Source organism: Manis javanica, chromosome 7, assembly GCF_040802235.1.
Source record: "Manis javanica isolate MJ-LG chromosome 7, MJ_LKY, whole genome shotgun sequence".
NCBI classification, from domain to species: domain Eukaryota; kingdom Metazoa; phylum Chordata; class Mammalia; order Pholidota; family Manidae; genus Manis; species Manis javanica.
This window is the reverse complement of record NC_133162.1, coordinates 130,860,521-130,888,510: the sequence shown is the minus strand read 5'-3', so window position 1 is coordinate 130,888,510 and position 27,990 is coordinate 130,860,521. Positions and strand designations below refer to the sequence as shown.

Sequence of the window (27,990 nt, the reverse complement as noted above, 5' to 3'; positions counted from 1 at the left end):
TATTTACAATAGCCAAGATATGGAAGCAACCAAAGTGTCCATCAGTAGATGAACGGGTAAAGAAGAGGTGGTGCATATACACAATGGAATATTATTCAGTCATAAAAAAGAAAGAAATCTTACCATTTGCAGCAATATTAATGGTCCTAGATGGTATTATGCCAACTGAATAATCCAGGCAGAGGAAGACAAATGCCATATGATTTTATTTACATGTGAAATCTACACAAAACAGAAAAAAAAATGGCCCTCAGAAGGCAGAAAAAATATTTTTTACAACCTGGTAATTTTTAATGTTTCAATAATTACATATTCTCTTCCTTTGGTAACTTAGTCTCACTTTTTAAATTTCTATTTTTTTTTCTCTGAAACTTGCCTATCACTTCCACACTCTTCTTAAGCTACCCATGGCTGCATCTGCTTTTTCTCATTCTATGTTCATGATCCACAACAAACCGACTTTCATATATCTCTCTGATTAAAAACTTGGTTTCCAAAACTCAAAAGTAGATCCATAAAGGATGCTCAGGAACTCTTCTGGTCTCTGTAATTCCTCTATATAGTTACTTTTATTACATCCCTAAGCCAAACAGGACACATGATTTTTTTTCCCTGTGGCACTGACATGCACAAATTCTTTCTTCACTGTTTGCTCATAAATTTTTCTCAAAAGTGTATGTGTACACATTCCTTTGGGATATATTGCTTCAGAGAAATTATGAATACTCTACATGGAATATCTCACTTTCCCTTATGTTGACTGTTTGCTTTTTGGGCTATGTTACTGTCTCTACTTCACAAAATTCTTTGTTTTATGACATGAAAGAGATGGACACTATCAATTCAAACATTTGTTATTAGAACTACAGTGTTTTTACAGAATGATTGTGACTATTCAGAAAATAGTTTTGAAATCACAGTTAAACAATTGTTGCCAGAACAGACTTTGCTCCCAGATTATGCAAAATAATTAATTTCATCATATAAAAATCTCAGTGGGATTTTAGGAGTTTTAATTGGTTAAGGCAAAGAAAAAATAAATAAGGCAGCATTTCCTGGATGGGAGTTCTGGGATTTGCCTGTAGGATAATTAATTTTCAATTAAACAAAAGGCAAAAGAAATGCTATTGAAATCAAACTGAGTAAATAGGGAAAGGGATTCAGAGTGTATGTTTGTGCCAATGTGTGTTAGGGTCTTGGAGAATGGGCCAATTATCAGCAGATCATTTGTTATGGTCAATAATGTAGATTTTTCATAAGTAAATAACTTTTCACTAGTCTCAGGGGAATGGACCTAATAGAAGTCATTTTTATTCCTTATTCATTTCAAACGAAGTATTACACTCTGCAATTCTGTGTTTATAGTGAAATATACATGGATTTACTCCCATATTCAAACAACTGAAAACCTCTCCCTATAGGTTTAATTCCCTTGGGTCCTCATTTTAATGTTTTTGTTTCAGTAAAAAAATAAGACAGTATAATTGTCTTCATTTGGGTCATTCTTACTTAGTTTTCCTACAAAATTGCTTTGTGAAATCTGGTGCTTAGAACTTCCTCAGAGGAAATAAACATGTCCCTTTCTCATTCTCCCTACATGCTTTTTAGGGCAGAAATAAAATTTGAAAAGAATTTTCGATTTTAGCCAATGTTGTACCCCTCCACATTCTTTTCAGGACACTGAAACAATTATATTCAAATAAAGCACGTTTTAAAATCTTAAAGATTAGGCAATCTATTATTTAAACTATACCATATAACAGAAAAAGAAAGTTCCCCAGTGTATTTTCTAAAGATATAATCCAAATTTTAAAATCCTGACAAAATAGTTTTTAAATGTGTAGAAGAGTATCTGTTATGAACATGGATGAAAATCATAAATGAAACAAAAGCAAGTCAATTCAGCAGTATGTTAAAAATATTAATATGATGATAAAGCAGAATTTCTATCAAGAATAAAAATATTATTCATAATTAGAATATATAAATCACATACACAAATAGAGGCAAAAAAGTATATGACTGACAAAAAATCAATTGAGAAAATCCCAGTTATTCCATTATAAAGTGAAATATGATTAGGAGAAAACTAAATATGCTAAAGACTATCTAACAACACAAACAAAGAGAAAAAGGTAAAATACTAAGACCATTTTTATTAAAGTCCAGAACAATGTAGGAATACCCACTAAGACTATGATAATTTAACTTCCTTTGGAATTTCTAGCAACTGCAGTAGTGTAAGAAAGTAAAATGTTTGGTATGAATTTTGGAAAAGAAGAAACAAAATCACTTATATTTGCAGATGAGGTTATTATGTAACTAGAAAAATCTAAAAAAGTCTATTGTAAGACAATGAGAATCAATAAGAAAATTCTATTATGGGCATAGAAGCTAAATATGATTCAATCAGTAATCCTACTTTTTGTCATCAATACAGGTAGAAATGAAATCAAAACATTTTCATAATTTGAAATTATTAGGAAGGCACAGGGATTATATAAAGAAAACAAAAATATATTATTAAATGGAAAGGCGTAAAATGATACTGTATTGGAATCCATCATATTATAGCCATATTATAACCATTCCAAATTAATATATGAATTTAACATAATTCCACAGACATCTAAACTTACTATGAAATTAGTATAATTGGAAGAGCACAGTACTGGCAATGGAATAAACAAATCGGAGAATGGATCAGAGAATCTAGAATTATATGCAAATACACATAAAAACTTTACATATGATAAAATTGGCAATTCAGTACTAATTAAAAACCCGTATGTGAAAACAATAATTTAGACTTTTCATGCAATGTATTTTTAAAATTCTAGTTGGATTAAATATTTTAATATAACAATGAAAATAATACCAGAAGAAAAGCCTTGGCAAAGATCTTAAGGAAGACAGAAAACCAAACATCCATTAAAAAAAGAAAAAGATATGTATATCTGGCTAAATATACCATAAGCAGAATCTATAGATAAACTAAAAAACTGGGGAGAATATGAAAAGGGTTCAAAAGTTGATAAGAACTCAAAAATGGACAAAGACAAAAGCCATAAATTCATAACATAGGAAATAAGATCAATTATTTGAAAAGATGTCAATAGAAGTTTTTTATTGTGGTAAAAAACATATAACATGAAATTTTTCTTAACAAAAACAAGTGTAGAGCATTGTTCATTTAATGCAGTTATAAGCAGCTCTCTGGAACTTTTTCATCTTCCATGACAGAAACTCTATACCCATTGAACGACAACTCCCCAATTCCCCCTCAGTAGAATTCTTTGTTGTTATGTAATGTCAGTAGAATTTAAAAAATCATATTAAACAAAAGTGGCATCATATTTCAGCCTTCAGATTAACAATAATAAAAAACACATAACCCCCGTGCTGGCAAGGATGTAGGGAAATAGACACTCTACATCAATGCTGGGAATCTAAAGCACCTCAAACATTTTAGAAAGAAATCAAGAATTAGGTGTTAAAATTAAAATTTCACATACTTTTGACCCAGAAATCTTATTTTTTTAAAATGTATCTGACAGAAAAATACAACAGCATCATTGTAATACTATTTCTAAAATGATGCTTATTGAAGTAGTATTTATAGTGATATATAAAAATGGAATATTCAGCCCTAGTCACTAGCCCTGTCAAAACAGATACCAGCCATCCAGGTGTAAGCATCTGTTGGAAACTGGGAAATATCAGTCTTTCCTATAGCTTAAATATGCTTAGATTTTTTTTATGTGTGTATATATGAAGATATATTTAGTTTATGATAAAGACGGCATTTTCAAATCAGTGATTAGGAATGAGTATTCAGTGCATGGTATGGGCAACTGAATATTTAGAAATCAAGTTATATTCTACACCATACCATATACAATTAAAGATTCTAGACAGATTTGAGAGTTCAATATAAAAACCCATAAAAATATCAGAGGATAGAGGAAAATATCATAAACTCAGTTTATAATGGAAAGTTTTCCTAAGTATGAGATGAAACCCAGAAACCATCTATGAAAAACTTGACAGTTTTGATTGAACAAATTTTTTTAATTGAAGTATCCTTGATATATATTCAATCTTACATTAGGATCAAGTATACAACACAGTGGTTCAACCGTTACCCATATTATTAAATCCTCACCCCCATTAGTACAGTTACTATCTGTCAACATAGGAAGATATTACAGAATCATTGGCTATATTCTCCATGCTCTACTAAAATCTCCATGACCAACTTATATTATGATTGAGAATTTTTGTGCCCCTTTATCACCCTTACCCTCCCCACCTCCCTGCCCCAACCTCTCCCCATGGTAACCACCAGTCACTTCTCAGTGTCTGTAAGTCTACTGATGTTTTGTTCATTCTGTTTTGTTTTGTATTTATATTCCACAAATAAGTGAAATCATTCAGTATTTGTCTTCCTCAGCCTGGTTTATTTCACTGAGCATAACACCCTCTAGATACATCCATGTTGTTGATAATAGCAGGACTTGTTTTTTATGGCTGAGTAATATTCCACAATGTATATGCACCATGTCAGCTTTATCCAATCATCTACTGATGGACACTTAGGTTGCTTCCATATCTTGGCTATTGTAAATAATGCAGCAATAAACACAGGGGTGCATATATCTTTTTGAATCAGGGATTTTGTTTTCTTTGGGTAAATTCCTAGAAGTGGAATTACTGGGTTGAATTGTATTTCTACTTTTAGTTTTTTGAAGAACCTCCATATTGCTTTCCACAGTGGCTGCATCAATTGACATTCCCACCAACAGTGTAGGAGGGTTCCCATTTCCCCACATCCCCACCAACGCTTGCTATTTCTTGTCTTTTGATAGTGGCCATTCTGACTGGCACGAGGTGATATCATCACACTGTGGTTGTGATTTGCATTTCCCTGCTGGTTAGCGACGTGGAGCATCTTTTCATGCTGTTGGTCATCTGTATTTCTTCTTTGGAGAAATGTCTGTTCAGGTCCTCCACCAATTTTTTAATCACTCCATTTTTTTTTTTTAGGGTTGAGGTGTATGAGCTCTTTATATATTTTGGATGTTAACCCATTATTGAACAAATCATTTATGAATATATTCTCTTAGACTATAGGTTGCCTTTTTATTCTGCTGATGGTGTCCTTTGCTGTACAGAAGCCTTTTAGTTTGATGTAGCCCTACGTTTTCATTTCTTATTTTGTTTCTCTTACCTGAGGAGATGTGCCCAGGAAAAAATTGTTCATGCTTATATTCAAGAGATTTTTGCCTATATTGTCTTCAAAGAGTTGTATGGTTTCATGTCTTACATTCAGGTCTTTGACCCATTTTGAGTTTACGTTTGTGTATGGAGTTAGGCAGGAATCCAAGTCCCTTCTGTAGATAAGGTAGTCAGTCAGGAATGGCCTCTCTGAGCAAATAGCATTTCAACTCTTAGGGCTGAGAAGTCACCTTTATGAAGGTAGGGAATGAGTTTTCCAGCTAAGGCAAGTAGCCTATTTTTTTATATGAGACTGGCTTCTATTTTTTAAAATGAATCACATTGCCTAATTAGTACTCCATTAGTGCCCAGTAAATATTTACTTACTGAATGTAACCATTAGATTCTGTCTGTTATTCCATGTCTCTTAGCAAAGGGCCATGTATTAAACTATGGTACAATGGGGCAATTTAAGAAACAATAAAATATTTTGAAAATAAGTTCCACATATTTATTTGCCACCAACACACCAATTGTAAAAGACTTAGAACATAAATACAAAAATTAACATAATGAAACCTATACAATGAAGCCTTTGTATGGCTGTACCTTTGGGGTTCCCTTCTTTTTTTTACCCTAAGTCCATAATATTCACAGTTCAAAACCTCCCCCTCAGTATCATTTCTGATTACACAGAATGATTCCCACCAGGGAGAAGGTGTGGTGAGGGGCAAAGAGGTCCGACTCAGCATGAGTGAGGGTTCTGTGCAGTTTGAGAAGTACTCCCAGATATGGCACTATGCTCTCCTCTCGGGATCAAACCCTCCTGCCCCTACCCATGTAGGAATAACTGTGGTGTTTTATGATCACTGTTGTCCAACTCAGTTCAACAAGTAGGGCATTTATTGCATTCCTATTACACGCTTGCTTGGCACGGTGCTCCCTCTGTGGGGAATCCCTAAGCATGCGCATTCCCGGCTGGCGACAGGCTATGTTCTATTGCTCGTTTGAAGCTGGCCTTCCAGTTGCATAATTCAAGTCTTACCCAACTTCTCAGACATCCTATTAACTGAGCTTTTTAACTTTTTAAAATCATTTTTTAATTGAAATACAGTTTATATGCAATATTATATTGGTTTCAGATGAGCAACTTAGTGATTTGTCATTTATATACATTATTTCATGTTCACCATGATACATGTATTAACTGAGCTCTGTGGGCCACACTCTCCTCCTAAGCTTACCTTCTCCCTTGACGTCGAGGACAGCCACCCTGGACACTGCTTTCCTGGCTCATCTTCCTCTCCTTACCCCATAAGTGGTTTTCCCCAAGGTTTCTTAACTGGTCCCTCGAAGCGGGCCAACTCATACCCACCTGGGGCTTCTATCATCAAACACTGTGTCTCTGGCCCAGATCTCCCTCCACACTCCAGTGCTCACTGCCTACCCCCTCCTGACACTTCCACGTGGATGTCTCACAGATGGTAATTTGCCACTAACTGTGTTTGTCCTGCTGGTATTACCTCCCACTTCGAGTCAGGACGTTTTTGTCGAACATCTCTCCTATGCCCTGTCTTGAACACTGTACGTTAGGGAATAGAAACGTAGAGTCCCTGTCCTCAAGGCATTCTCAATCTAATTGAAGAGATAACACATACAAAGTAAACACTCATGCAAATACACTAAAGGAGGAGCCTACACAAATAAATAGTAACAGAAGATGGACAGGTGCAGTAAGGAGGGGGAGGGAGGAGCTGGACTAAGCTGAGTCCATGGGCAAGTCACAGCGAAAGGGAAACAGACCCTGCCTCGCAGTCCCTGCCGAGGGATTTTGTGGCATGTACATACTTCTGTGCGCAGCATGTTTGAAGGGGACCGTTTAGAAATGCTTCCACTCCGCAGGGTGGTAATAGGGTGGCAGACTAGGAAAAAAGTGCATCAAAAAGGAACTTAAAAAAAGCAAATCTTCGTGAGGGGCTCTGTAATGACGAATTTAAACATCAAATGTTCTGATAAGTTCTCAACCATGAAGACTTACTAGCTTGATCAAATTCTCTGCTTAAGGATTGATAAGAATCCCGTGGAATCATTTCTTCTGCTCTTTGAAGATCAGCCAGGGAATGGTGGGTTTCACTGCGAGCAGCTGAAGACTTTTCACACCGTAAAGCCCTGTTGGTACAGTTCAGCATTTTGCAGGAGCTGCACAGTACATCTTAAAAGAAGTGGAACACTGCCCTCTAGTGGTCAATATGCAAAACTGGTGAAAACTTAACCATTTCTTCGTCTTACTCAACAGGCAGCAGCGAAGGCCCAGGCAGAGGGCAGTATACAGGTTTTAAACGGGTTTGCAATTAAAAGGACCCTGACACCTTCACAGGACACAAGCAAACACTTCTCGAAGTGAAATCTGAATCAGATCAAAGTGTTTCAAAATGGGGCCTGACACTCTACTACCGTGACTGCATATATGTGGATTTTTCCTCCAAGACATGGAAAATTTGACTTAAAATTCAGTGATCTTGATTCTTGGTCCCATCTTCAACATCAAGAGGACGCACACTCGTTTATACTAACTGTTCAATAGAAAACTTATCAGAACCTCCCTCTTCTTGCCCCTGGCCAGATGTGTCCTTTTCCTGCTCTGAATTCCAGTAAGACTTGATTCTACATTTGTTCTGAGCTGGTTTCCCGTTAGCAAGGAATATTTTAGTCTTTCTGTGGCCCCTAGGATAGGCATGTATGTGGGGTGTGCTTTATGAATGTTTGAATGAACGAATAAGTGAATGGAAACTGAATGGACATACAAATATGTTAGGTGGTAAAAGAATCACTTACTTTAGAGCAAAAAATGCCCTTCTTTATGCAATACAAATACATGCAGCACTCCCTGCACTGGCTCAGAGGCCACAGCACACAGCTACTTAAAAAATCAGAAAGTCAGGAATGGCACCAAGCCAAGCCTGGGAGAACTTACTGGACTGGACTGACTGTATTGACCAGGACAGACACTGCTTCTATCTGCCCCCTGTGGAGGCCCTACAGGGGTTACACAGATGTTTGAGCACAAAGCAGAGGAGACGAACACTTGGTAAGAGCGGGTTCCTCACACCACTACCTTCAGGAATTGTTCTTCTCTGGGCCACAGAACTAAGCGGACAAGTCAGTGCTTCCTTGTAGCTTGGTAGAAATATCAGCAACAATGGCTGTGTAGGCACCACAGCATCAGTCAATATTGGAGTTTCTAGTTTGGTTCAGGCAGTTTCCGACTCAGGTGCTCTGTGAGTGCTGGCCGAGAATGGCTGTGATGGTGGCTGGGATGCACTAACCCTAGTCGCCTACCCTGTTCAGACTCTTCACATGGCCCCTTGCCCTTGAGGGAGCAAGCCGGGCAAGCTTAAACATCTACAGCAGGTATTCACACTTGGGTCCAGATTTCTCCAAACAAGCTCCCACTTGCTCCCTCCACTGTGGGTTGCTGGAAGCTTCCTGCTCCTCCGTCCCATTCCTTAAAACCATGTACCTCAACTCCTGGTTTCTGAAGAGCTCTTTTATGGATAATAGGACTCAGTCATAATATGATACACTGCAAGGCAATTTTTGTATCTACCTCAAGCTCTGGCACCACCAGTGTGAAAAAAATTCACTCTTGTGTTGTGCTTGAGCACTGTGATTAGATGACGGGCCTGCGTGTGGCCAGGATTCCCTTCCCCTAGAGGGCAGGAGGGACGGGAAGAGCAGGACATAAGGGGCAAAAATGAACAAACAGAACACATTCCACACACACACAACCTACACAAAACAAGATGCACACAGACGCGCGCACACAGCCACGCGTAGCACACACACGTGGCTCTACCTGCCCGACTCTCCTCTAAAGGCTGTCTGAGGCCAGCACCATTTTCTTACCACGTGCTAATCCCTTGCCCCCTTCTTACCAGGCCCCTGCCTCCTCTCTTAGGGAACCGCACGGTGCCCTCAGGGCCAGCATCATCTTTTCTCAGTTCCTATTCCCTGTGACCTCTTTTTAACACCTGATACTTCTGATGCCCTGGCTACCCATTCCTACAACAGTCTTCCGATATTCCTCCCAAGATTCTCATTACAAGGAATCCAAGCCACTCCCAATTGTTTTAAGAACCCAAACATTTTGGTGTGTTTTAAATGTGTCCTTTGATTAAATTAAAAGTGTACTACATGCTCACAGAATTAAGTGGTGTGATCTCGCTTGGACAGCATGTCCAAAATCCCAACCTGAAGGCCGCTGTGACTGTGAAGGCTCCGGTGGCAGGAGCACGAGAGGCTTCTCCTTCCTCTCGACCTGCCTTCCCCTCTCCTTCATTAGCTCTCTTTGCTCTCCCTGCTGCAAGGCTCAGTTCTCCATCCCCATACCAGTTACTTTCCCTTAGCCCGTTTATCGTGCCTTCTGGTGTCAATTACTATCTGATGCTAATGACTACCTGACTGATTTCCCAAGCCTACCCTTTTACCCAAGCCTGGATGCTAATACCTCCAGTTGCCTACAGGACATCGAAGTCTTTCCACCTGCACACTGAGCACATCACCCTTCTGCTGAGCAGCTGAGCAGCATTCCTGTCTCTCTGGCCTTGAATCTCATTTCAGCAGACCTACAGGGCTGCATGCAGAGAAGGACGTGGCCATCCTACTTGAGATTTCAGAACAGGAGTGAGGTCTAAGATGGGGAAATCAATCTGAAGGAACTTGGCAGATAACCAAACATAGTTACAGTGTGACAGATAGTCGCGGTTATTCCATTCCAGAACAAGGAAAGTCCTCAAGGTAAAAGGCACAACTCTGAGCTTTTATCTAACTGCACCATAGGTTATGGGTAGACAGGGAATTTTTAACGTTGTTCAAACAGTTTAGATATCTCTTTGCAAACTAGGAAATTATATCCTTCATGCCAGAGCCCCAAGCCCTGATCATTGGTTTATTAGTTCTATTCATGAATATCACCTTTGACCTGCCCCAAATGAGGGAAGATAATCATGATTAGACATTATCATCGGGCCACACTTTATGTCCAAAGTAAAGCAATAAAATAGGTCAGAACTTCTGCCCCAACTTACTAAAGAGTCACCTGGTCTTACTGTCAGAAACCCAGCTGTTGGAAGTGGGTGCCCTCTGCCATCGGCCTCAAAGATGGAGTGTCCCAGGCCACTGATCTGATTCTAGGAATCCAGACTATTCAGATCACTGATAAGGCCTGTCACCACACAGAAGACAGGGGCAGTGCATGAAACATCTGAGTACAACATGACATTGCATTTGACAGGAGATAAGGGGAGATTGGAACCCTTTCATAAAGTATCTCTTAGAGTACTGGGATTTCTCTTTCATTGTAAGGAGAAAGGTCTGGCCTGCAGAAAAATGTCATCCCAAATTTTGACATTTCCTAAGGCAGCTGGCCTGATAATCCATAGCCATCTAGAGCTCTTTGTCACCATCAGTTGTTCTAGAATTAAAAGCACTATAAACTTTAAGTATGAGCAAGATGTAATTATGAAGAATTTCTTTTTGTACATGACAGATCAGTATGAATATATTTCAACACTAAAGATATTTTTAAACTATCCATTTTTAAATGCTCTGCATAAATATTCTCACAGAATAGGATTTTTAAAAATAAATGCTATTCACAAAGCAAAAAATGAAACTGTATTAAACAAATGTGTTTAATATGCAGAAATATGAACTGAATGAAGATCAAATTTTCTTTTGGACAACAGATATTTTTCTAGGAGACTCATTGGGAAAGCTCTGTGTGGGTTGGATTCCTTCAGAAAATGGTGGTCTACTCCCCAAAACTTTCATCAAGAAATTTTTGCTTTGTCCTTATTCTAACCTGAGCAAATTGATAATTGAATTTCTATTACAAATAAATCAGAAGAAAGTTTTGGTGAATTTACCTTACAAAAGGAAAGCTGGGGGGGGGAAGAAAAATAGCACAATACTATATAATGCATAACACATTTGCAAGGAAACTTCTATAAATAATATAAGCCAAACATATTTAGTAAAACGATAGCTTATTGTTCACTGCTGAGCTAGCAGTTCGAATATATTTTTCTTTACCTTTCTACATCTTCGGTTCCCAATATAACCTATTACAAACATGCACAAGTCTCCTCTAGCCAACTTAAATGGTTTCTTGACACTGTCTCAATTATAAGTTTTTGCGTACCAATCTCATCACATGCAAACTTTTGAAAAGATGCTAACACATCCCATGTCCTTCCTCAATTTCCATAGCTCCCTTAGTCCCTGGTTTCCACCCTTTTGAAACTTGTTTATGTAACAGTGAAGATTGTTACTAATATCCTAATTCCAGAGTCTGGCAACTTTTTCTCCACTGTCATCTCACCAATTTTGATCAGTATTTCACCTTACGAATGCCCCCCTTCTCCTTGAATCTTACTTTTGGAAGTTTTGTTCTGGCTGGTCTCCCATTTTTTTCTGATAGTTCTTCTTTTCAGTCCCTACTCTTCTCTCACTAAGAGTTTTTCTTGGCCCTCACTTCGCCTCTCATATACAACCAAGTAATTCACATGGCCCCATTTTGTATCTCCCCTCTCTCATTTTCTTAGGCTTAAACACTTGTAGAAACTTTCTCTTCCCACTCCCCTAAAAATACGAATTTATCTAAAGGAGATTTAATAGAGTCAATGCTTTCTCCACAAAGAGGTATCTTGGGGCCTCTAAAAATTCAGCACTGTTCTCATTTGAATTTTTCCCATTTGTATTATTAATGGAGATTCAACCTACAGTTATTCACAGTGAGTTCCCTTCACAGAATTGCTTAAGAAAATCAGCCCACATAGTCCTCTAAGATCTAAGGGATGTTTACTAACACAAACATCAGTGCATCTCTTTGTTCCTTTAGGATACTGATAGCAACTTGCCTTTGGAGTCAGGGCAGTTGCTTAAAACATTGCAGCAAGATTATTCTCCCATTGTCCAGAGCAGATACAGACTCAATTCACTTTTCCCCCAAATTAGCCCATAAAATACAGAAGTAACATCATGTTAAAGCAGCAATATGAGAGGGCATACCTAATGACTAAAGTCTCTGCTTAGTCTTGTATTATTATTTGAAGAGACACCCAGGCATTCAATTAAAGGGGAAAAGAGTGCATGAAACAAAGCCAACCATGGATGTAGCCTCAGTTTCAGTTCTGTGTCACCAACAGTCCTGCAATACAGAAGCAAAGGTTCCCTGACTGACTGCTGGAGAACCTCAGCGCAGCCTCGTCTTGATGCAGTCTTGAACTCATCCAAGATTGTCGGCAATGGTTTCCTTACCTATTGGCTATAACTGTCATTGTCATTTCCCCTAAAGCCATTGCCTTTTCCCATTGGATATTTCATTTGGGGAGTCCTTGCTTGAACCATGAATCTCTTTCCTTATGCCTGGTAGGTTTTTTTTTTCAGACCTCAAGTGTTGAGTGACCTCTTATTTAGGATATGTACAAGATGACGGTGACTTCTGGACAAAGGACTGGCTTCAGGAATCCTGAAAGTCTGTGGGACACATTACTGAAGTATTACTCTTGCAAGTTGTGATGACTGTACATTTTATAGCTAAACAATTGGTATCCCTACACCATAAGATCACTTTCTCCTCATAATACTCTGACCAGAGTAGGTTATAATTTAATTCTGTGAGCTTATACAGCGCATGATTTCAGTTCAGTCCTTCAGGTCTGGCTCACTCTTAGGCATTCATGGTTTTTGCTCTTTTGTGATGGTTATTTTTAGGATATCTCAAAAAATGCTCGAAACCTACATTTTTTTTAAACCTACATTTTAAAATGCTTCTGTCATAGTAGCATTATTCACAATAAAGTGGAAGCAACTTTTAAGCAAATATCGATCAGTGGCTGAATGGATAAACAAAACGTGGTATACACATAAAATGGAAAATTATTCACCTTTAAAAAGTAAGGAAATTCTGGCACATAGTGCGACATGGATCAACCTTGAGGACATGTGCTAAGGGAAATAATCCAGTCACAAAAAGAAAAATACTGTATGATTCCACTTACATGAGTTACCCAGAATAATCAAACTCACAGAGAAAGAAAGTAAGAGTCTCTCTGTCAGGGGCTAGAGGGAGCGAGAACTGGGGAATTATTTTTTAAAGGGTATTGAGTTTCAGTTTCGCAAAGTGAAAAGAGTTCTGGGGTCAGATTGTGGTGAAGGTTGCATGACACGAATATACTTAATACAACTAAACTGTACATTTAAAAACAGCGAAGATGTGTATTTTACCACAATAAAAGAATTCAGAAAAAAATTACTCTGGTACTATATCATTCATCCTAGGATAAGTGTGTATCTTTCTTTCCCAATACGTCTCCTCATGATAATACAAATACTCATCTTCTCCAACATCCCATTCATACTGTATAATCCCAGTTCATATTTCAAATATGATGCTTTCAGTAGTGGTTGAGCGCTTCAGTTAAATCCACATGGTACAGATTGAAGGCTGTCTTACCAAACCTTCAAATAGCATAAGAAAAGCAATAGAATCCTAAATAACCTAGCTGGTGATCCCTTGCCCACCTGGTGTTCATGTTTACTCACCTCACTGACTAGCCATCTGTCTTCTGCCTAGTGAATCCCCATCTCATTAATCCGCCTAGCAGCAAAAATGATCACAGCCAGCTCTGGTCAGAAGGCACTCCGACTTTAACAAGGCAGTTTGCATTTGCATAGAGCAGTCTGAGTCCAGACCTGTGCCTTTAAGCCCCTCTACTGTACTGCCTCCGTGGACTGAAAATAAAACCCTTAAAAACATAATTTATATTATGAACAGTGTATTACTTATAATTGGTATATTGCAAAGACTTGGGAGTTATTTGAAGAGAAAAATCTTAAATTTCTAAGATTAGGTTCATAAGGGCAAAAATGTACATATCAAATTTAGAAAGCCAATAAAAAAATGATTAAGTTGACCCCTTAAAAGAAAGAAAGAAGTAACTTATAAAATCAACTTGAGAAATGCTTTCAGAACTAAAAGGAAAAGAAAATGTAGTTGAAGATAATAAGGAAGTTAAGAGACTTGCTAAACAAACTGTAGTACATGTGTTCTTTGGAATACTACACAGCAATACAAAAGAATGAACTGTTGCTGCATCCAACAATTTAGACAGCTCTCAAGGGCAATACAATAAGTGAAGTAAACCCATCTCAAAAAGTCACAAACTATTTAATTCCACTTAAATAACATTCTCAAATTATGAAATTATAGCAACTGAGAACAGGTGAGTAGTTGCCAGGAGCTTCAGTGGGAAGGGGTAAAGGATGGGACTATAAAGTGAGGGAGATGTTTGTTAAGATGGAATACTTCTATATCTTTATTGTGATGCTGATTACACAAATCTGTGCATGTGATAAAATGGCATGGAACTATACATACATGCTGTAACAAATTCCTGGTTTGATATGGTAATATAGTTCTGTAAGGTATAAACATTAGGTGAATATGGATAAAGCATGTAGGAGGTTTCTCTGTACTGTTCTTGCAATACACTGTGAATCTATAATTATTTAAAAATAAAGTTAAAAAAAAGATAAACATGTTTACTAAATGGAAGAGATCCCACATGCATATATAGAAGGAAGAAGGGGAAGAACATGATAATCAAGAAAAAAATAGATAAAAATTATGCTAAGTCAAAGAAATACTTGTTTCTATTTCAAAAGGCCAATCAGGAAAAATCAATGTAATATAACCCACAGCTATAATTATCTTTGAAATTTAAGATTTCCAAGGATAAAGATAAGCCTTATTGGCAGAAACTACAAATAATATACAAAGTTAAAATCATACTTCTTTTCTATAATACTAAACTTTAATAGTGACAAGAATAATTTCTATTCAAATAGTACTTAAACTTTAAAATTACTTCAAAATCTTGTTTAAAATGCAGATTCCTGCTGGACCTCATCTTTATAGATTCTGAGGTAGAATCCCAAGGATCACATTATTTGAGTTAAGAGTGGTCCACTGAGTTTTGCAGAGAAATAATTTATAGTAAGAAAATCTGAAGCTAGCCAAGCTTTTATTAAAGTGAGAAGGAATCAGGAAGTGAAGGACCCATGGACCCTTCTTGGAAGAAAAAAGTAAACAATATTATCCAAACCTGAGAAGCTCTTAGTCCTGAACAAGGAGTTAGCCCTGATTTAGCTACTGTCTCATAAGACTCAGAGAAATGCAAATAAAACCCACACCAGCCTCTCGACACACTTTTCCTGACTGTATTAGGTGGAGTAAGAGCTTCTCAATATGTCCCAGTCCTAATTCCCTAAACCTGTGATTGTTACCTTATATGACAAAATAGACCATGTAGATGTGATAAAAGATCTTGAGGTGAGATCATCCCAAATTATCCAGGGGGTGCCTATGTGCAATCACAAGTGTTTTTCCTAAAAGAGGGAAGCAGGAGATTTCACCACAGAATTGGAGAAACTGATGTTACCGTAGACGCAGAGACTGAAGTGGTGTGGCCACAAGCTAAAGAACGCCGGCAGCCACCGGGAAGCTAGAGGCCACAAAGCCCAGACTCTGCCGCACAGCCTCCAGAGGGGGACTGGACCTGCTGAGACCTTGATTCCAGTCTAGTCATACTGACTTCAGACTTCTGGCCCCCAGAATTGTGAGTGAATAAATTTGTGTTGTTATAAGCCACCAAGCATGTATCCTAAGCCTCTTGCCACAGGAAACTACTATACTGATATTCTTAATGGGTATCCCATGTTCCTCTCTTTGGGACTCTCGATGTATTAGCAGCAGTACGTTATTTTCCTTGTCACCTAATCACCATGATTTCTCCCCTTCTTACCTGTACATACAAGGTGGAGCAGAGGGAGAAAATTGAGGGACTGTCCATCCCATCTCCTCTTTTGAGGAATAAATTACAGAATATTTTCACAAGAGAGGTGTAAGTATACACTATTTAAAGCCACATCCCCTCAGCTTGCATTCGCGTTCAGTCCTGGTGGAACTGCTAGAAATGAAGAAAGTATCTTAGCAACCTAAAGGCAATGGAGATAAAAGAGATGTAAGAAAAGCACAATGCCTAAGACAAGTTTAAAAAAGAGTTTCATACACCTCTTTTTCTTACCAGAAATTTCAGTTGCTAATACATTTATCCCTGTAACTTTTTTTTAATTAAAACTCTTGGTGGAAAAAAAACCACATTTGATAGATGTAGAAGCTATCATAAAGCCAATTGTCCTAAGAACAACGAAGCACGCAGACTAATGGAACTCTTCGTTAAAGATTTTCCTCACCTTGATTTACGTGGACCCCAAGTTTCAAGAGATTCAACTTTTTAGTTTCAATAAAAAGTGGATCCTGTATATCCCTTGATATTTGACTGAAAGGGACATAAGACAAACATTTATTTTGATGTTTGTTCCTCCATACAGTGGAGGAACCAGTTTGGGTCAGCTCGGTTAACGTATCCATGCTTATGCTTTTCTTCCTCGATTGTTTAAAGCACTTTAGTGCTCTTGAGTAAACAGGAAGTAAACACTGTGTCTTTTCTTAGTCTAACCAGAAAAACAGAAACCATCTCCAACGTTCACAGTGAAAGGAATGGAAAGCATGGGCGGTTCCATGGAGAATGGAGAGGCAGAGAGTTAAACAGGGTGCTGCAAAATAACCCTGGACATTGGTGATAGCAGGAAGTCTTTATCATCCTTAAACTGGAAGGATAATGGGAAAATATTCAATTACCAGAACCAGAATGTCAAAAGGACCCTGTGGAAACTGAAAACTCTGGTGGGTCTGGGTGCAGTGGAGGCTGGAGCCACCAGAGAAACCATCCTAGGCTGAGAGGTGCAGGGGATGTCCTGGTTTCCTCCTTCTCCAACATCAATCCCGTCCCCCAGTCTCTGACTTAAGTCAACCATTGACCTAACTCTGCCTCCCTTTGACTTAATCCTGGCAGAAATCAGCTGACACTGGAGCCTGGCAAAGTTAGCCTGGAGGGCAACATCTGCACACGGACAGGACCGAGCAGAGCAGGAAAGGAGCAAAGGGTACATCTGGGAGGAAGCGGGCTCAGGACAACACCCCATTGGATAAGATGATTTTACAGTGTTAGATAATGTGAAGTATCACTAATTCAATATTTCCATTTTATAGAGAGGCAATGAGGTCCAGAGAGACTAAACCATTTACTTAAATGCACACACACAGCAAACTTTTAGATCCCGGCACACAGTGTGCTTTTATTAGGATCTACTATTTATTGTGAAACTGTTTTCTGTTTGATTTAAGCCACATTATTAGCTGAGTCTATTTCATATTCATCTCCAGTATGTGATTCAGCACTGGTGCCTAGGAAACACACAAGAAAATATTTATGGAACTAAATACAAATTGAAAAAGAAAACATAGTCTCACTAATTTGAGGTAGCTTTAAACAATTTCCAGTCAACTATGAGTTACTGAGCAAGTTAAACAAAGGAGACAACCAAAACTGTGTCTCTTAAATGTTTTAAAGGGAAGCATGTATCTCATTGGCCTGTGATGGTTGAAGCTCTCTACCACTGAGAACAGGGACAAAAGATACGATCTTCTTTTAACTATTGTCCTAACTTTTTCATTTGAAATAATCGGTAAACAAGGATGTCAGCAATGAAAAACTGTTATATAGAACAGAGATATGCAAATAAAAAACTAGTCGATATTTGAGTGGCCATGTATGGGAGGCGTTTCTTACAGTCTTTCCTCCACAGTCACGGCTATGGAGCAGAAAAGGGAATGTAAGGAATAAAAAATACCTGAAGAGGGATATTTAATTAGCAGGGTGGGCAGCAGTTGGGGAGCAGTAAGTCAGTGACTAAAACTTCCACCAGTAGTGGTTTAGAATCAAAAGAGACATGAGTCTGCTAAGGATCTTATGTTTTCTTCTTTTTCTTCTGTTACTGTTATTCTAAAGCTAATGCTGGGAAGGAGGGAGGGGATGAAAGAGAAAAGAAGAGACGGAGGAAGGGGGAAACCAAGAAGGGGTAGACATCAGCTCGAAGGCTAACTGAAAACCCATTTCCTGCCTTTGGCCAAACTGCAGCATACATGTTTAAAAGCTCATTTTGGTGCTAACCCAACTGAAATTGAATTAATGAAACTCCTCCATCACTTAAAATTTGAACATTAGTTGACTTCCTTTATCCATAAAAATCTCAACATGCTTTGAATTACTGTAGTAACACTTGATGGAAGCCAAAGAAACAGTTCAAAATTTAGGGGAAAAGAAAATGTCCTGTAATTTGAAATGAAGAGAACTTGAAAGATTAGAAGAGAATAGTTAAATGAATATAAAGGATTGCCTTTGAAATTTATAATCTTTGGGGTGTTTTTTTCTGAATGCTGCCTAGGGGTCAGGAGTGAAGTTCTGATCCTCAGATAGGTCATTATTCACCAAACCACTGCTTGCTAACTTAGGGGTGAGTGGAAAAAAGATAAAAAGTATAAGAAAGAAAATGCAGAAGAGAGATAGGCACTAGTCTGTTCCAACACGACTGTGCAAGGTGAGATGCTGTTCAGAGCTTTCTGAAAGAAGCTGGGGCCCCATGTGATGGTGGTTTTGACCCTTCAATAAAGAGTCTGAGAAAAACACTATTTTTTTTTAACTTAGGATTTTTCTAGGATTTAATTTATTCTGAAATAAAATGAAATTTTAAGTAGTTGGCATGTTAAGCAAGTTTGTGTTGAACCATTTGTTAGTGGATTTATGTTAGAAGAATACACATAATGGGATTAAGCAGAAAAAAATTAATATTAGACCTCCAAGCAAGTGTAGTATAGGAGATGAGTTAATTAGGGCAATTTCAGCTATTTCAGGGTTTTCCCTTTCTTTTCTTATAAGAATATAATTGTATAACTCTGAAGACAAGTAATTAAACTAGGAAAAGTCAGGAGAGGAATTTCAAACTTGCATAAAATAGGTTAAATGCAATTAAAAAGGTATTTTCATGTTTCATTTCAGGGCACCCCTAAAAGATAATGGCATTTCATAGAAGAAAGGTAATATTAGAATTTTAAAATTTAGAAGTTTGTTTTAGAAAGACAAATCATCCTTTATATGCCAAAAATATTTTGTCTAAATGTAATCATGAAGAAATAATCAGACAAATCCAAATTAAGAGTGTGTAAAAGAAATAAGATGGACTCTTTGTTGATATAAAAACATAAATTAAAAAGGCAGAAAACCTGTTCTTCCCTGCTTTGCACCCATATGGTAAGACTGCACTTCCTGGCCCTGTTCTGGTAGGTGGGGTTAGGTGACTAGTCCTGGCCAATCAGTGATAAGGAGAGTGACAAGCCACTTCTGGGTCAGAGTATTTGTTTATGAGAAATCTATCATTCTGGCTTTTGTCTCCAGCACAGTAAACCAGCAATTTTCTGCCTAGTGGCTGCCCTACCAGATGAGGTCCTGCACGACTGCCAAGAGCAGAGGTCTCCTACCTAACCTTGATGGGTGGGGTGAGCAGAAAAGAGACATTTGCAGTGTAAGCACTGAGATCTAGTGACAGTGTGTTACCAGAGAATTACCTAACCTCTCCAGACTGAGGAGTTAATCAAATTTAGGAGTATACCTGTGAAAGTTATGTGGTTTAATAGCTGGGCCTAACACACAGCAGGGGAACAACTGTTGTATAATATAGTGCTTAAAGGTTTAACACAAAACTTGGTTCAAATAAACTCCTGAGTTCTTTATTAAAGACATCATAAGATGCACAATATTTGTAGAATTGACTTCTGTAAACAAAATATTCCCATAGTACTTTGTAGAGCTATACAAACATTAGACAGCTCATTCTTCATTAATCTTTATTGGTTCTGAGCAACTGGAAGAAGAAAAATTTACTAGAACATATAAATACAGTAATTTGAAAGGAAAAAAGGTTCTATTTTGTAGAAGGCATTAGTTCCTTTGTCAATCAAATGAAGATGAATTATCAATTAGAACTTACCCATAGGGAATCAAAGAACTGGAAGATAATAGACAACATGTGACTAAGGAATAAATGAACTGACCCTTAATCCAAGAGTTATCACCATGAGCTCTGTAATTTTAACCAGATCATTCAAATGCTTTGAATTTTTTTCATGTGTAGTTAAGATTACTTCAGGTCAGCCAGGTCTTAAAGGAGGATCAAACTCTTGCCAGTCCTTTTCCCCAGTGTGCATCTTGTCTCTAAAACATTTAAAGTAGATTTCATGTTATTTTAGTAATAGGTTAAAAAACCTCAAGTAAACCCATGAGGATTATAAATTTTCTCCTATCATACTTCTCAGAGTATTTTAAGCCTATGTAGAATTACTCGCCCATGAATTTTATGCAAACTGAAGTGACTATCTCTTCTCTAGAAACTCATAATACTTGGAAAGCATAGCAACAAAGAGGAAAACTGTAGTTAGAGGAAGCATGTGTTTGACTTTCTACATGATAAGTTTTCTGATGCCCTGACAGAGATATCAAAATAACTGTACTTGCTAAATGTAAAATACTTAATCTCCATAAATTAAGGATTATGCTTTGATTATGTATGTGTGTGTGTGTGTGTGTGTGTATTTTAGATTTTATGGAGTATGTATAAATTAATGATATCTTTTTCACCAACTAGTAGAAAACATTCAGCACAATGTTATGGTCTTAATCTTCCAATATATATGTATATGATCTAAAATATCAAGGTATCACTGACCTGACATTATTATTAAATATAAAAGGTGATTAACTTTATTTATATAAGTAAGTTTTAACAGCCTAATTTTAACTCTTCAAAAACTAGGTAACTATTTGAAAATTATTCCTTTTGTAACATGATTTTATAGGGTATCACTAAAACTCTACTATATTTATGGATTTTTCAGAGGTCTTCATAAATTCTTGTGGATTTCTCAGTTGTTAAATGTCTCTTTTTATGAGACATTTTGTAAATTTTTGCAATGACTTATTCGATAGAGCGTGAGCTTTGGAATTAACCAACCCTGGGTTTATCAGTGATAGGGTTCAGGACACACTACTCCAAAATATGGCATCTTGGTATAGTGAATATATTAAAATCAGGGAGGCTGAAAAAATGGTGGAAGCAGGAAGTTCACTCAAACATCACCTACCCCCTCCTGCTTCGTCCCCAAACAGGTCATCAAAAACCTATGGTAAATGTACCCTCCCTGTACCAGGAGGACGGAAGACATTCTTATCACCAGAGATGCGTAATTTGGGGCTAAGAAATCTGTACAAAGAAACCTTATTAAACTAACCCTTATCTTTCTAATTACTTCTTCACCATTCATTACCCTTAACCCACATCTCTCTGTCTTGTCAATTCTTCACAAACATATTGTTTCTTTGTCTAAAAGGAATAAAGTCTTTCTACTCTGGTCATTTCTCCAGGTCTTTATAGTCTTACAAAGGCTCCCATGTGCATGGAAAAATTCAGTAATATTTGTATGCTTTTTTCCTGATAATCTGTTGTTGTCAGTTTAATTTTCATGCTCAGCCAGGGACCCTAAGAGTGTTGAGGAAATCTTCCCTCCCTTACACCAGCTTAACTAAACATATATTGTATAATCTTGGATGATTAATGTTCTCAAGTTGAAGAACTTCATCAAAATTTCCAAATTGGGGATAATATTAGCTATCTTTTAGAGATATTGTGAACAATAAATGAGGCTATTCGATTCATTCAATTAGTTAACAACTCACACTGTGAAAAGTGTCCATGATGTAACAGTGAAGTCAAATGGGTAAAGTGCCTACTAGAAATCAGGTGTCCGTTAATTAATCCTTACTTTCCCATTTCCTCAACCCAAATTCCTGATGAATGTAAGGAGAAACAGGCACATTTTAAGAAATGTTCTTCAACTGATATAAAATAGGATACCTGAGGACTCACCCATTTATCTTAGTCTACAGTTTGTTCCAGAACTATTTTTGTGACTAAGGATGCCAAAACTAGACATTATTTTTATCTCTAAAATTCAAGTTAGTTATGAGTTGTGATTAAGTACTAACATAAAGAAGCTTGGAGGAATAATGAATATTTACTACAAATGAAACTAATTGTCACATATCCTAGCTGGTGATTTGAGAGGCTACTTCTCCTTATATACTATAAGTCAATGAAAAAAGGAGTATACACAAGACAAGTACTTAAGAATAAGAAAAATTCAGACTTAAAATAAGCTGTTAGCACTATTTACAATAGCCAAGAAATGGAAGCAACCTAAGTGTCCATCATAGATGAATTGATAAAGAAGATGTGGTACATATACACAATGGAATATTATTCAGCCATAAGAAGAAAACAAATCCTACCATTTGCAACAACATGGATGGAGCTAGAGGGTATTATGCTCAGTGAAATAAGCCAGGCGGAGAGAGACAAGTACCAAATGATTTCACTCATCTGTGGAGTATAAGAACAAAGAACAACTGTAGGAACAAAACAGCAGCAGAATCACAGAACCCAAGAATGGACTAACAGTGACCAAAGGGAAAGTGACTGGGGAGGATGGGAGGGAAGGGAGGAATAAAGGTGGGGAAGAAGAGAGGGGGTATTACGATTAGCATGTATAATCTGGGGGGGTGGGGCACGGAGAGGGCTGTGCAACACAGAGAAGACAAGTAGTGATTCTACAACATCTTACTACACTGATGGGCAGTGACTGTAATGGGGTTTGTCGGGGAGACTTGGTGAAGGGAGGACCCTAGTAAACAGAATGTTCTTCATGTAATTATAGATTAATGATAAAAAAAAAAGCTGTTAATGTAATATGCCATGTTAGTGTCACTCAAGAAAAGGAGATAGGATGGAGAAAGAACAAAAACCTTTTATCTGGGGTCTCAGAATGGCAATTTGGGGAGCACAGATTCAGTTGGCTACTTAGATAGTGTCCTACTTGTAGGGTGAATGCAAGGGGTTTTTAAGAAAAGGAGGGAAGGGGCCCATAACTCCGAATCTGAATAGGAGGGTGAATGGAGGGAAATTCTCTCCCTACCCAGGGTAAATTACCTTTGAAACCAAAATCAGTCAAAGGAAGAAATTAAGTGGGAGAAAGCTATTTATTGTTTACAAGCAGCCATCCACTTCTGCTCACCCATGTCTCTCACGACCTGGCTACAAAAAGGGACCCCACCCAACCTCTGTGGTCCAGATACACCCTTGCTCCCCCATGTAATTACCTATTGATATGAAGAGGGACTACTTCTCTCCACCCCTTGGAAACACCTACTGATATAGAGATCATTAAGGCCAGGCTAGAGATTCCAGAAATATTGCAATTTTCCCCACAGGGGAAGTTACTTGGGTAAAGAAAAGAAAAAAAAATTTTTCTATGAGTGTTTTTAACAAACTAAGATACTCTGGGTTATATACATTGATTGACTACTGATTTTATTTTCAGAAAGTTCACAACTATCAGGTTTGTGATCAGGATGTTCATTCTCTTGCTGGACACTCAAACAACTGCTTAAAAAAGTAGTCATTTGGCACAATTCAAAGGTTTTAGCCCAGTTCAGATAAAGGCAAGTAAGGCAGTTTCTCTACAGCAGCCTCTCTGACTCCATTTAAAAATGGCTCCAATTTTTCACAATAGAGATGAATAATAATTTAAATGTATTTCAAAGGCTTAGTAAGGTCATTTCCCCTCTTCTCTGTTAAAGAATACTACAGAGGAGGGGTTTTTTGGGGGGTGGGGATGGGCGGGGGTAAACAATTCAATCAAAATGTCCAACCAATGATGTCTACAGGAGTTTCCTGTTCTTGCCTTATCAGAATGCTCTGTTTCCTGTATTTCCTTGCCTAAATAGAATCTTGCTTCAGGCAACTTTCTGTCTGAACTTCTGTGGCAACCAGGGACCCTTTGAATTGTTTCTCACTGGCCACTTAAACTTAACAAAGCATTGCAATGGTACTGATACCCTGGGTTCTGCAATGGAGTGTCCCAGCCAATCAGTTAGCTGTGCGTGTGCACACACACACACACACACACACACACGCAGCTCATTTGAGTCAGGGCTAAATGCAATTGCAGGACTCAGAGCTAATACACAGAGAACTTTTTGTTTAGGCAATTCACCTCTGAACTGGTTAATTCTTCATTGCTTATACAGTAACAGTAAGGTAAGAAACAAAGATACCACCTTTGGAGGTACAGACCAATTTGTAGGTCTCCCAAAACAAACACTTGCTTAAAGGTTCACTTTTAAAGAAGTTATCTGAAATTTAGAATACATTCTCGTAAAGGCAAATAAATTTTGAGTGAAAATTAGGTTTTCATCATAGAGCTAAAATTGCCAATGATAAACAGGAAGAAATAACTGACAAAACCATAATTGAATAAAACATAAATTCAGTAAAATGATTTGGAAAAATCAGTGTTTTAAATGTATCCAGATTTAAATATAAAGAGAATTAAATTGAGAATGAGAAATGTGGTTTCCAATCTTTGTTCTGCCTCTACCAACCTACATGACCTTGGGCAAATTGCCTGGGATCACATTTGGTACACATGAGAACGAACAATTTTTTTAAAATTTCTGTGAATTAGTTTTAGTTCTCTCTTTTGTTTGCTTGCTCAGTAACTCATAAATACCAGGATATGACTTAAACTTAAACAAACTCAAGTTAAATAAGCTCAACTCCTTCAACAATCTGTGTTTTCTGTGCTTAAGTTGTATAAATCCAGCAAATATTTACTGACATTCATTGATGTAAATCATAAGTTATTGTGGACTTCTGAATTTTTAAATGTCTCTTTCATGAGAAATTTTGTAAATTTTTACACTCATGTATTGGATAGAGAATGAGGTTTGGAATTAGCCAAACCTGGGGTCACCAGCTTAGTGAAGTATTTATTGTATAATTTTGGATGACTTACTTACTTAAACTGAAATAGGCTTTATTTTTCCTTTTGTTTTGGGATCTGGGTCTTTTATGTTCTAGATAAATCTTGGAAAAATATATTAAAAGATACTCTATAAAAGAAGATATATGGTGCTCAATATCATAAGTCATGCAGCAAAATACAAATTAAAATCAAAATGAGGTATCACTGTATATGCACTCAGTTGTCCAGTATTTAAAAGCTATCACTATCAAATATTGGGAAGGATGTGGAACTGGAACACTCACACATTGCTGATGGGAGAGTAAAATGGTGCAGCACTTTATAAGGCTAAAAATACATTTACCTATTACCCCAAATCACTACTATGTCCATCAAGAAAAAACAATTGTCTACACTAAGACTTGTCCATGAATGTTCAAAATATGTTCACAGCTATTCATAATAGCTGAAAATTGGAAAAAACTCAAATATACAAGTAAATTGATCAATTGTGCCACATCAATTTAATGGAATACTCTTCAATAACAAGCATGAATTAATAATATACATTCATTGACATGGATGTATCTCACAATCACTATCCTAAGTTAATGAAGCCAGACACAAATGCATACAAACTTCATGATTTCATTTGCATGAAATTTTACAACAGGAAAATCTAGTCTGTATGGACAGAAAGCAGACAAGCTGCTTGGTAGGGCTGGAGGAGGACTGGCTAAAGTCCCAGGGGATCTCACTGGGGTGATGGTAACAGTCTCTTTCCTAATTGGTGAGATGGTTATAGGGATATCTATCTTTTCAAAACTCACGGTGTACACTGAAAATGCAGACCTCCAGATTGCCAAGAGCTTCTGAGGAACAGACAACCTTTGGGGTAAAATGATGGGAACTTGCATTAAGTGACCATCAGTGATATCGGCCCAGTTTTCGCAACCCATAAAATCAACTCAGGAGACAAAGAAAGCTTTCATCTTTTAAGCCCAGCGAGCAGAAGAGTGTTCACAATGACAGCGGTCATGTGCAAGCTTGAAGGAAGCTTTTCCCAGACTCTCGAATGACAGAGCTGCTGAATTCCGAGTCTGGCAAAATGAAGAGGGTCGCGGGGGGTGGGGGTGGGTCAGGGAAAAGAGAAGCCTCCCAGATCACAGGTGCTCACCTGCTTCCCTGCAAAGCTTAACTACTGAACCAGAACCCTAAGAGTCTACTACCTAATTGTTGGGGGGCTGGTGAACACGTCAGTCAGTAACAAGGGAATATTTTTCCAATGAACAAATTTTAAGGGGAGAAATGAGCAACAAAAGTGAAGTGGGGTTTTGATAATGGTGTGTTTGCTACATCAATGCAACTGCAGGAGCAGTGAAGTGATACCATCAACCATCCCCAGCCCCTCAACCTCCTCATCACTGCTTTGAATCAGATTGCCTTGAACATCTTGAGGCTTCTATCATCTCCATCAGTCGAGCCTGGGAACAGAGTCATTTTGTGAAAATTGTTCGTACCATCCTCTGGACCCCAAATGCAACTCTCCCAAGATACTGTGTAGCCAAACTGAGCACCTGGAAGATCTGAGATTCCCAAAATAGTGATCCCAGGATGTGGGCTTCCTACATTTTTAAGGACCAGATCACTGGATCTTGCAAAATGAATTATGAAATCATTTAACTATTAAAGATCATGTTTCTCTGACAGTGAATATTTTTATTACCACTGAAATCATTGGAATTAAACTGCCTCCCTTGAATCTTGTCAGCTGATAAAAAAACCTCAGTTAACTGCTTACCAGAAAAATGGCTAGAGATCATTTGAACCAACATAGAACCTATTGCAAATAGCTGATGGGATAATGATTGCCAATTCTGTTGTGTTTTGTCTCATGTTTTTACAGGATTTCTAATCTTACCTTTAAATATTTGGAGAGTAAATAACAAAAAAGACTTGTATAAAACAAGTATGTATAGTCACATAAAACTTAAAATAGAAAATGATTTCAAAAGGAATTTCTAAAGGGGAAATATTTCTTCTAACGTGAGTACAGAAAAATGTACAAAATGAAAAAAAATGTAGTTGCTTTTCCCCTTGCTAGCTGAATTTGTGAAGAGCTATGGGGCCCTGATAACCACTGGCTTTAACTTAAAGGGAAAAAGTGTACATAATTTACTTTTACTCCCCCACAGCTTTTAGTGTGTGTGTGTGTGTGTGTGTGTGTGTGTGTGTGTGTGTGTGTGTGTGGTAGGAGGTTTCTATTAAACTTATTAGATTGCTCTTATTTTTCCCCAAAAGTTACTATGAAGAAAATTTTCAGGCTTTTAAGTAGAATATACTTCACATCAGAAAGTTCTCTGATTTTCACAATTAAATGTTAATACACACACACACACACACCCATCTGGTGTCTTCTTACGGTTTATTTATTCTGGTTATTGCTAATGCTCTACATTTCTGGTCTTTAAATTCATGGTTTCTTCCCTTTAGATAATTCACATTTTAATTGGAATGTGTTCACATTATTTAGTTACCATTTTTCTGTCTCTTGAAATGGGGACATTTAAGGTCAAACCACCAACACATACAAAGGCTCAGGAAGGCTCTGGTCTCCTGGGCTTCCCACCACATCTGGGTCGGATCCCTGCGCAGCGAGGCCGTGAGAAGGCGGCCGCTGTCTGCAGGGCTCCTCCTCTAGCCCTTAGGGAGATGCAGGTCCTTTCGGACATGATGCTGAAGAAGGTAGTCGTATTTAGAACAAATATGCATGGATTCTTGCCCTTGCTATTTTAAAACTTCTTTCTATAATCAGGCTGAGTTCCCAACTGGCTGTGTGGCAAGAGACCACTTTGTTCATAGTGACATTTTTCTAGAAAACCTCTTAGATATGG

The 27,990-nt window shown here is 37.6% G+C and overlaps 1 long non-coding RNA gene across 2 annotated transcripts in view; it reads right to left on the bottom strand.

The window, feature by feature from the left end:
- LOC140850630 (uncharacterized) overlaps positions 1 to 27,990 on the bottom strand; it is a 78,691-nt gene that overhangs the window by 41,928 nt on the left and 8,773 nt on the right. Inside the window, exon 3 of one of the 2 annotated variants that reach the window (XR_012133579.1) lies at positions 124 to 222. The exons of the other annotated variant lie outside the window; for it this stretch is intronic. This is a non-coding gene — a long non-coding RNA (uncharacterized lncRNA). The remainder of the gene's footprint in view (positions 1 to 123; positions 223 to 27,990) is intronic. 2 annotated transcript variants of the gene reach the window in all.